At 35.2% G+C, this 10,719-nt stretch overlaps 1 pseudogene; it reads right to left on the minus strand.

Moving 5' to 3' along the window:
• Positions 1-8,168: 8,168 nt before the first annotated feature.
• Positions 8,169-8,981, minus strand: LOC113912396 (annotated as a pseudogene).
• Positions 8,982-10,719: the final 1,738 nt, after the last annotated feature.

Here is a 10,719-nt window from a genome sequence, read left to right on the forward strand (position 1 = left end):
TTGGATAGAAACAAAACTGAAAGATCTACAAAGATAAGCAGCTATGTTTTAATATCTGAAGTGCTCATTTATCATACATTTTAGGGATTTATTGCCTCCAAAAAGACCTTAGAAGAATTGTGATTCATACAAACATAATTTTATTACATTAAAAAAAAAACTTATTGAGAGGGAAGGAGTAATTCCTTTAAAGCAAGAAGGAATCTTTATAAAGATTCCTGGAATAATCAGAGACTTAACAGCAGTGCTGCAATCATACTAGTATAAGAAAGGTGATATTTACCAAGTTATGATCAGTGAGCCCAGGGATGTTGCGGGAACCCTGGACCAGCAGTGGTGAAGCACTGTTCAGCAGTTACCAGAAGAAGAGGAATGTCACAGAGAGAAGGTCTTGAGGATGCTTCTAGCTTGAAGTGACTTTCATGGGATGGGGGAGATAATCTCCCTCAACTCAAGGGAGTTTTCATGCGCCCAATAGGAAGTAAGAGGATCCCTGTTGCTGGAGTTCAGAGAAGTCAGAGTCCTGAGGCATGACAAGGTGGAGAAGGGCAGAACAGAAATGTAATGCCAAACCAAAGATATCAACACAGCTGCTTCCACAAACAGTTTTTAACAAATAGAAAACAAGACATTCTGTTGGTAGAAATATGAAGACTTGTGTTTATGTTCTTTGCTTAAATATATGTGTTTCTAGCTAAAAAGACAGAATGGCTGTGAATTGTTTTTATGAGGCTAAAAATGATAGGAATTAAACCTAACTAAAAATGCTCTCTCTTTTTTAAAAGCAGAGTCTAAAATTTGGAAAGAAATTTAATTAATGGGGTAATAATAGCAGGCTGTAAGCCAAGAAAGTGATAAAAGGATTAACTAAGGCTAAAAAGTCTTCATTTTTTCAAGAGCTAGTTTTAAATCTTCTAATAGCAAAAGCCCAGATTTTAGAAAGGGATCAACATCTCCAACCTCCATCTTTTGGTCAAAAAATTATTTATGAATCTGTTTTTCAATAACACGTTTTCTCATTTTGAAGGTAAATATTAAATTTTGCTTAAATTTGAAAATGTATAACAGAACCAAAAAGTTTAATGTTTTATCTTACTTGTTTTAGAATATTTTGTGTTTCTTTGTGGAAATGCAAGTAATACAAAAATTGGAAATTTGGGACAAAACATACATTACTGTCTTTCAAGAATTTTCATTTCTTGACTAAAACAAAATACATAAATTCTTATGTAAATGTAATAGGAATTTAGGGTTGTGCTTAGAATGTTTTAAAGTTTAACTGACTTAGAATTTTACAGATTGATAATAGTTTAAAAATGTGAATCTACTAAACAGAATCTATAGAATCCAGAAAATAAAAATTAATTTATATGATGTTTATGTATATACTTTGTTGATTTTTCCTAACATTATTAATAAATTTGTGGAAGTAAGAATTTATCACAGAAATGGATATGTATATTTGTCCAATGTCCTCTGAGATTTTAGATTTTACAGTAAGGATTCTTGAAGTTAACATAAGAATGTTTTAAAAAAAGAAAGGCATGAAATAATGTTGGATTTTGTCATGTTATTCAAAAGGAGATTTTTGACCAAACCTCCACAGCATAGATTTACATGTACTCTTATCTGCTAGTCATGGAGAATTCTAAGAGAAGAGTCATCTCCCTAATTTCTCCAGAGGAAATTTAAAGACTTTGTTATTGGATATAAATAATATCACCTGAGCGATTCATTTGGGGTGATATGTAGCAAGCATTGGGACAATATATATATCATAATAATAAATAGCATAATACATTAAATGTGATAGTAAAGGGATGTTTTATATCATAAGGAAAAGCTTGTGGTTTTGACATAGAGAATCAATTTAGAAGCTTTAATATAGACAGAATTTAGCAAAGAAAAATTTTAACTGAATATGCAAAAACTTGTAAAATGTAATATTACTAGGAATTAAAGACTTTGAGGCCAATTCAGTCAGAACTCTCATACATGAACACTGTAAAACAACTGTATTAAAAAAATTGTCGATGAACTTAAGCGACAAAATTAAAATCTTGTTAAGAACTTTGTTTTCTTCCAGTTGTCTCAAAGATTATTCACAGAGAGATTCACCTCCCTCTTCTAATAGTTTAATAAACTTACAAAAACCTAAAGCAAAGAAAAAAAATAATACAAAAGAATAAGCATATGAAGAGTGTCATCATATAAGAGTTTAGAGCTGGACTCTTTTGGAATATCAACTAAAACTGAAAAAAAAAAAAACAGACAAACGGAACAAAACTAGCCATCATAAGATACTGTTGACAGTCAATAGAAAAAGGTAATTTAAATGCTCATTCCTCTGGACAAAAAGAACCTCAGAGAAAATTATAAACTCCCTTAAATAGATTATTTTCTCAAATTATCATTTTGAAACTTTTCAGGAATATTTGTAATTAAAAAATGAAGCTCACTTATGGAATCAAAACATTTTAAAAGGAACACTATCATATTGAAACTGAATTGAAATTACTAATATGAACTCATGTCTTTAAAGGAATACAATTCTCAGGGCCCCTGGGTGGCTCAGTTAGTTAAGCATCCAACTCTTGGTTTTGGCCCAGGTCATGATCTCAGGGTCCTGAGACCGAGCCCCACGTTGGGCTTCATGCTGGGCGTGGAGCCTGCTTGTTAGTTTCTTTCATTCACTCATTCATGCTATTGTTTGTGTGCCTGCCAATACAAGCTTTGTTTTTGTTATCTGGACTATTATACTTACTTCATGTTTTGCCTCTAATCCACTTAATGCATACCTGTAGATTCATTCAATCCCATTCTACATTAAACATCAATCGCTTTTGTTATTATTATATTACTGGATGCATAAACAGAATCCTAGATCAATAATTTTCTCATTTAATGACCATATTTTGCTTTGATATTTATAGAGTCACTTTTTCCAACCATCTACCAATAGTCAACATTTGGCTTATCCCCCCATTGCTCATCTGAAATGCTGCTGATTTGATTCCCCATGCTTTCTAGAGATAAACAGCACTTCTCTTCTGGAGCTCGCGTTCCACATGATGGATTTTTTTCACCTGGATAAGCAAACTTTAAGATAAAGTAGACCTTATTTCTCTTGACCAATTCTGCTCTTCCAGTTGCCTAGCAAAATACTAGTAGGGACGAAAGAAATGTCCACTAAACAAGCTAAAGCTTTGCTTATATTTGCATCGGGGCTTTTCTATTGCTTTTTTGACTTGCACTAATTGCAGTCTTCATTATCTACCTGAACAGACCTGGATTTTGATTTTATTTTGTTTAGGAATTTATTAACAGCAATTGCCTCAGCCTGTTCTTTCCGCCAGTAAATACCTTGCAATTGACGTTTTTCAGTGTCCAGAGCTTTGGTTTTCAAAAAAACACTTAGTTCATCCCATTGCCAACTGAGTCCAATGCAGATAGCAACCTCAGTGAGCAAGTGAATGCAGTTGTAGCATAAAGGCAAAAATAAATTAGAGCTATTTTAGCACATTTGCTATCCAAAAATTATATTCCAAGCTCCATCTTGACTGGCCTAACCTTTGAGCAAAATTTAGTTCACATGTGAATTTTGATAATACATTATTACAGCAAAAGTCCTCACATCATCGATCTCCTCATAGTAAAATTTGTTTGAAAATTACAAGTATTTCTCAACTCTACCTTGATCCTGGACTACCTATGAATTTCAGATTATTATGTTCTCAGAACAAGGTATCTCACATGCTTATCAGTGTTTTTATTTAATTTTAGCATGATTATGTACCTACATACATAATTCTAGAAAAATGTTTCTCTTTTCTGTTTTCTTCTTCTTAAGATGAAGATGACATTTGTCCAAATATATTCAATTCTAAAAAGATCTTCCTGTTTGAGCTTCTTTATGCACAATGGGAAAAAATCACATTTTCCAAAAATGAATTCAAAAGGTGAAGAATAAATTGGAGCAATGGCATTTTCTCTTTTACCTCTTGAATCCTCTAAGCCTAAAGTATGCACAATAGTAGATTCAGGATTTTAAAGTGCTATTATTTGGGGAGAAATGTTAAATCAATTTACATGCTTTTTATGCTTCATTTTATCTTTGGCTACAAAAATATTTCTAAAATGGTTTATGTTCTAAGAAATGCATCCCATGCCATTATGACAAGCTTTGCATTATAGATGCTTTGGAGAGAAAGGAAGCAGAACAAGCCAAAAAAAATAAAAACAAGGGATTTTAAGTGCCAGGGGGAAGGAAAGTATATGTAATCTGGGTGTTTCTTTTTGGAAGAAATGTAACTTGTTAGTACTACTTTTGAAAGAGAAACAGTGTTCAGAAAAAATAAGGACTTAACATTATACTACACTGCCTTATCCTCAAGACCCTTTTTGCTTCCTTCTTGGTATAAAAGGCAAGATTAACTAAATATTTAAATCATTCATTTAACATTAAGCAGCCAAGGATCTAACAGTACCATTTTAACACAATTTTTTAAATGATGTTTCTGCATATATTGTGATAACTTTAAAAACCTGTCAGGAAACAGGCCTTATTGTCTGTCCCTTAATTTTTAAATAGTAAGCCAAGTAGTTCCATACAAAAATTCCCATTCTTAACAGTTAATAACACAAATCTTGTGGGCCAATTCAATGTGTTTATATATAGACTGAGATCTCTTTAAGGTAAAACTTTATGAATATCACTTATCAACTTTTTAGCCTACTGATTCACAAACTTTTAAAGCATGGCAAACATTTTAATTACTATGGAGTTAACTATGATATGAGAAGAAATATAACATTAAATTTTTCTCTCCAGTTGGAAATTTTTTTTTAATGATGAAAACATACAAAGTCTGTCATTCTCCCACTCTTTGATGGCATTACTACTTTCTGAAGCTTCTGCCTCACTTAGATTTTGGCCAGTGATGGCACTGACAAAGAATAATTTGTAATTTCTCTCATTTAATTGTCCCCCTACATAAAAAAACTAAAAGGATGCTTTTTGCACTGGTGAAGGCAGTAATTGCAAATACATTCAGACTCAGTGATTAGTGCTTTTTACTCATTTAGTCATTTTTATTAACAGAATAATAGAACCTATTCTGCCATTGAAAGAGCTTTAATTATTTGGAGGTCAATATTTGAACAGCAACTGTGTGTGTGTAAAACTGGTTTTGTATGTTGGTCTTTACCAAGCTGAAAGTGTGGGTAATCTTTAAGGTTTTTATTTGTTTGGTTTGCCTTTTTACACAACTTTTTTAAGATGTAACTTATATGCCATGAAGTTCACCCATTATGATGCAAAGAGTCATTTAACCTCATGCCTGCTGTTGATTAAGACCTCTGTGTTCTGTGAAGGCCCAGAAAAGTGCTAAGATGATAGCATAATTCAGAAAATGGCATTTGGACCACATTCTACAAATGTGTGGCACTGTGACTTTTCACTGAGTATGATACCGACTTGGACAATGTTGGTCCATTGTTAAAAAAAAAAAAAATTCACCACTGCAAACACAATAAAATCCTAACTCTTTACAAAGTTCCCAAACAGTGTCTGCCAAACTTCCATCCAGGTCTTCAGCCTATCATTATATTTTATATTCCAGTCTTACTCAATTACATTTCATTCTGAATGCACCATATATTTTCTGTTTTCTATAACTTGGCTTAAACTATTTCTTCATTCTTAAATGCTTGGCATACATTTTATCTATCTTCAATTATCCAAAGCTTAGAGCACTCAAATAAAATTCTACCTTCTACAATTTCTATATTCCATATCTCCGTATCAAAATTAATTTCTTTTTTTTTCTTAACTTCCTTAGGACTTTGGATACCTCTGCTGTTTTTTTTAATTTAATATAGCCTATTGATTATAGTTGGCTACCTTACTATTCTTTAAATATCTTGATGCCACCTACACCTAGTCCCTAGTACCCTAGCTCTTTAATCTTCAACATATTACATGCTAAATTAATGTCAATATGTGAAGAATGAAGATATTTAATAATCAAATGTAATGTTATGTTCACCATTAATGATTGAATAAGTTGAGACATTCTAGACCCTGAAAGAGGAATATAATAAAGCAGCATGAAATTAGAACAATGGGCAGACACTTCAGAAGACCCATCAAACAGCTCTATGAGGAGTGATGATTTTTTTATACTTTTTCATATAGTATCTACAAACATACTAAAGACTATCTGGAGTGTTCTAATGTTTGATCATTAGTGACCTATAATTTTAATTAAATATCAAAGCATTTCCTCTGAGCTTAAATATGAAATGTTTCAAATATAAATTTAGTAATTACTTTTCCTTCATTGTCATTTCACCTATTCTTTTCAAATAACTGTGGACTGGAACCAGAAATGGGTAAACAGAAAAATTCAATGTCAGATTGATTTATCATGCGACCTATTTTCAACGGGAAAAATGTAAAGAATAAAGATTTATAAAATACACACATTCTATGGAAATGAAAAACAACAATACTTTAAATTACTATGCAAGAGGAAAAAGGTACTATAAGAATTCTGTGAGGTTTTTAATATTGTTTTTCAGTCAGACTTAGGATGAGTAGAACAAGCATAACTGTCCCATTTCTATGGCTCCATATAATAATATCACCTCAACTGATTAAAAAGTTGTTATTCATCAGAAAGATGAATGGATACCCATTGGAAAAAAGATAAATATAATTCAACAAATAGCCCCTTTTAGATTTTATTTGCCTTTAGTTATTTTATGAATATTTATTTTATGTCCTATTAGAACACATTTCATATAAAATATGTGAAAATGTTTTATACTTACATATAAGTATATGACAGAATGTGTATATTTCATTAACCATTGTCAAAATGCATATTTCTAAATTTAAAATCTTTACCTTTTATCCAGCCATAATCTAAACACTTTAAGACATTTCATTTCATTACCAAAAAGAAAAATAATGATCTCAAAGTAATTTTCCTACAAAAATTGTAATCCAAGTTTTTACTCAGATATATTCTTCCCAATATTGTTTTCTTCCCCTCTTAAAATCCTACCTTAAAAAAAAAAAACCTACCTTAATAACACTATATATATAAATAGTCAATAATATTGTAAGAATATTGTATGGTGATAGAAGGTGACTGCACTTATGGTAAGCATTGAGTAATATCTGAAATTGTCAAATGAATATCTTGTACACCTGAAACTATTTAACACTGCACGTTAATTATACTTCAGTAAAAAATAAAAATAAATAAAATACAAGACCTGGTTCAGTTGACTAATAAGAAATTATTTCTCTTTTGCTTTCCTTTCATTTAGTCGAATAGTTATTGCCATAGATTCCTTTTTTTAAATTATTTTATTTGTTTATTTATTTATTTTTTAATTAATTAATTTTTGATATAGTGTTCCATGATTCATTGTTTGTATATAACACCCAGTGTTTTTTTTTTTCACAGATTAAAAGATTGCATTTTATTAGAATCAATTTACAGGCAGTCTGCAGCAATGATTTCTCATGGGAAAAAAAAGAGAGACAGACAGACGAACATCACTGAGATTCTGGATGTGAATGGAACCTCTTCCCGCAAACCAAGCACGCGGAGATAGGCCCACCAGCAGCCAGAGCTGAGTGAAGACATGACGTCTCGGGTCGCGCCCCACATGCAGGGTGAGGCTTGAAGCTGCAGGGAGCAGCTGTTCTTGGCAAGGCAGGACACGGCGGCTGCTCATGCAGCACCTCCCAGACGCGCCACCGACATGTCCGCCGGCTCACCACGCTTCCGTGTGCCAACAGTGAGCACAGCGGTGCGTGGAGCAAGTGCCCCTTCACAAGGGAACGAGTCCAGGCGATTCTTTATAAAAAGGTAAGGTTCAGAAGAAATGTCTGCTCCAAGGCACCAAGGGTGTAAAGCTTTTTAGAAAATACACAGAAATGAACAGACTGAAAAAGGGAAATTAGTTCTCAATGGAGGAATCTGACATTACCATAACTAGTGTAAATAATTACTTCAGACAGGTCACAAAACGCATAGCGAACAGACTGTGTTGTGAGAGGGAACATCTGACCACAGAACGTTCCCGTGGCACTTGGGGGAGCTGCTGGTACGTGCTGATGGGGTTCCTCCTGGAGCCAGAGAAGCTGTGCTTCACTTGTACTTGTAATATCCTGTTCCAGTCTTCTTGCCCAGCTTGTTCTCTGCTACCAGCTCATTCAAGGACGGGATGGGCTGGAACAAGGGGTTCTTTGCATCCATTTCCTACCACCCGTCCATGATGAACTTCGTAGTATCCAGCCCCATGTCATCTAGAAGCTCAAATGGACCCATGGGGTACCCAGCTCCCAGCTTCATGGCAGTGTCGATGTCCTCCTTGGATGCATCACCTCATTCATACAGCCTGACCGCTTCCATGAGGTACGGCACCAGGAGTCGGTTCACAAAAATCCCCGGAGTGTCCTTACAAGAAACAGGATGCTTTCCCAGGGCTTTGGTGAAGTCTATCAGAGATGCGTAAGTCTTCTGGCTGGTCTTTGGTGTTTTAATGACCTCCACCAGCTTCATCAAGGGCACCAGGTTGAAGAGGTGGAGCCCGGCGAATTGGTCCTGCCTCATGGTGGCATTGGCTGTGTTTGTGATCTGCAGAGAGGAAGTGTTGCTGGCAAAGATCATGTGTTCAGAGGCAAACTTGTCCAGCCTCTTGAAGAGCTCGTTCTTCACCTTCAGATTCTCCACGATGGCCTCCACCACCAGGTCCGTAGTGTGGACTACAGACGCTGTGACCGTGCTGGTTGATATGCTGCTCAGGGTCTTCTCCAAAAATTCATCACCCCCCTTGGGGTTTTCTGCAAACTTCTTCTTGGCCACTTTCCTAAGGCTTTCCTCAATCCCCTTTTTAGATTTTGCCAGTACGTCCTCTGTCTGGTCCACCAACACTAATGTGTGACCAGTTGCTCCATACATGCTTCAATACATGCCCTCTTTAATACCCATCACCAGGTTAACCCATCCCCTCCAACCCCCTCCCCTCTAGAACCCTCAGTTTGTTTCTCAGAGTCCACAGTCTCTCATGGTTCATCTCCCCCTCCGATTTCCCCCCCTCCATTATTCCCTTCCTACTATCTTTTTTTTTTAACATATGATGTATTATTTGTTTCAGAGGTACAGGTCTGTGATTCATCAGTCTTACACAATTCACAGCACTCACCATAGCACATACCCTCCCCAATATCTATCACCAAGCCACCCCATCCCTTCCATGCCCCACCACTCCAGGAACCTTCAGTTTGTTTCCTGAGATTAAGAATTCCTCATATCAGTGAGATCATATGATACATGTCTTTCTCTGACTGACTTATTTCGCTTAGCATAATACCCTCTAGTTCCACCCACATGGTTGCAAATGGCAAGATTTCTTTTTTTGATGGCTGCATAATATTCCATTGTGTGTACATATACACCACATCTTCTTTATCTGTTCATCTGTTGATGGACATCTTGGCTCTTTCCATAGTTTATTGCCATGGATTCTAAGTTTAAAGTGGGAACACTTTTAGTAAGAGGTTTAAGTAGTGATGACATCGATTCCAGGCCTGATGATAAACTTGATCCTCCCAGAATCTGCTTCTAATTCTTACGCCATGGCAGGCATTACTGAATAATGCACTGCATGTCTACTTTGCCATTGACCTGAATGCTCTGGATTCTCCTCATGGAGAGCTGTGGAGGGCCAAAACCATTGACATCTTCTAGTCTCTAACATATCTATGTATTGTACATCCATTTGAGACTTCTCTTCATCTGGAATAATGCATTGAAAACACCACATTGACATTTCCATTCTATACTGCTTCGTCTTGATAGAGATTTCTCTCTGAAACCCATCTACCATTGTTTATATATACCGTGGGACACATAGAACTATTTCTGTTCCTCTCCGATTCCTCAACACTTCAGGATTTATATTACTATGTCTCTTCATTTCAAGACTCAACTCAGGTGGTTAGGTATGGGGTAAAACTTCACACAAACGTCTTCTGTGTGTCAAGATAAAATACTTCTCCCTCTATTTCCCAAGATTTAGCCAAAAAATGGGGAAAAAGGAAACCTGACATCTTTCTTAAAATTATTATACATTTAGTTGCTAGAAATGTGTTACAGTAATTGCTGATATGCCTGACAACTCCCCCAGGGCTAATAATAGCCCCTCCTTTTGCAGATGTAACACCTATGTTAGCAGGGTTGAAGAAAGTGACATGTTTCTACTTCAACTTTGCAAGTTAGATTATTTTGTGTTGAAAGGGAAAGACATATTACCTTAGCTGCAATAGGATTATTTATTTATAATAAGGATACTTTAAGAAGCATGAAATCATAAGACAAACATCTCATGACCCGTAAAATTCAAAGGCCAACCAAAAAAGAGCTGAGTGGAACAATCATGCACTGTCATTGGGAAGTCATCTTTACCTTGAGCATTTGAGTGGAAAAATGCCTTTCATAATCAACTCATTGTTTATAAATCATCCAGGACTGTGTTATAAAATAGTTCATCAAGAACCCAAGATACAGTAATCAACACTGCATTGGAGGCAGGCATCTACTGCGTGTCTAGCACTTGTGCCTCTTTCCATTCTTCCCACCTCTCCTCAATCATATTTATAGACCTTCCCAGTGGGTAGGTATAGTTCATGACTGCATA

This window comes from Zalophus californianus, chromosome 14 (assembly GCF_009762305.2).
Source record: "Zalophus californianus isolate mZalCal1 chromosome 14, mZalCal1.pri.v2, whole genome shotgun sequence".
Classification (NCBI taxonomy): Eukaryota; Metazoa; Chordata; class Mammalia; order Carnivora; family Otariidae; genus Zalophus; species Zalophus californianus.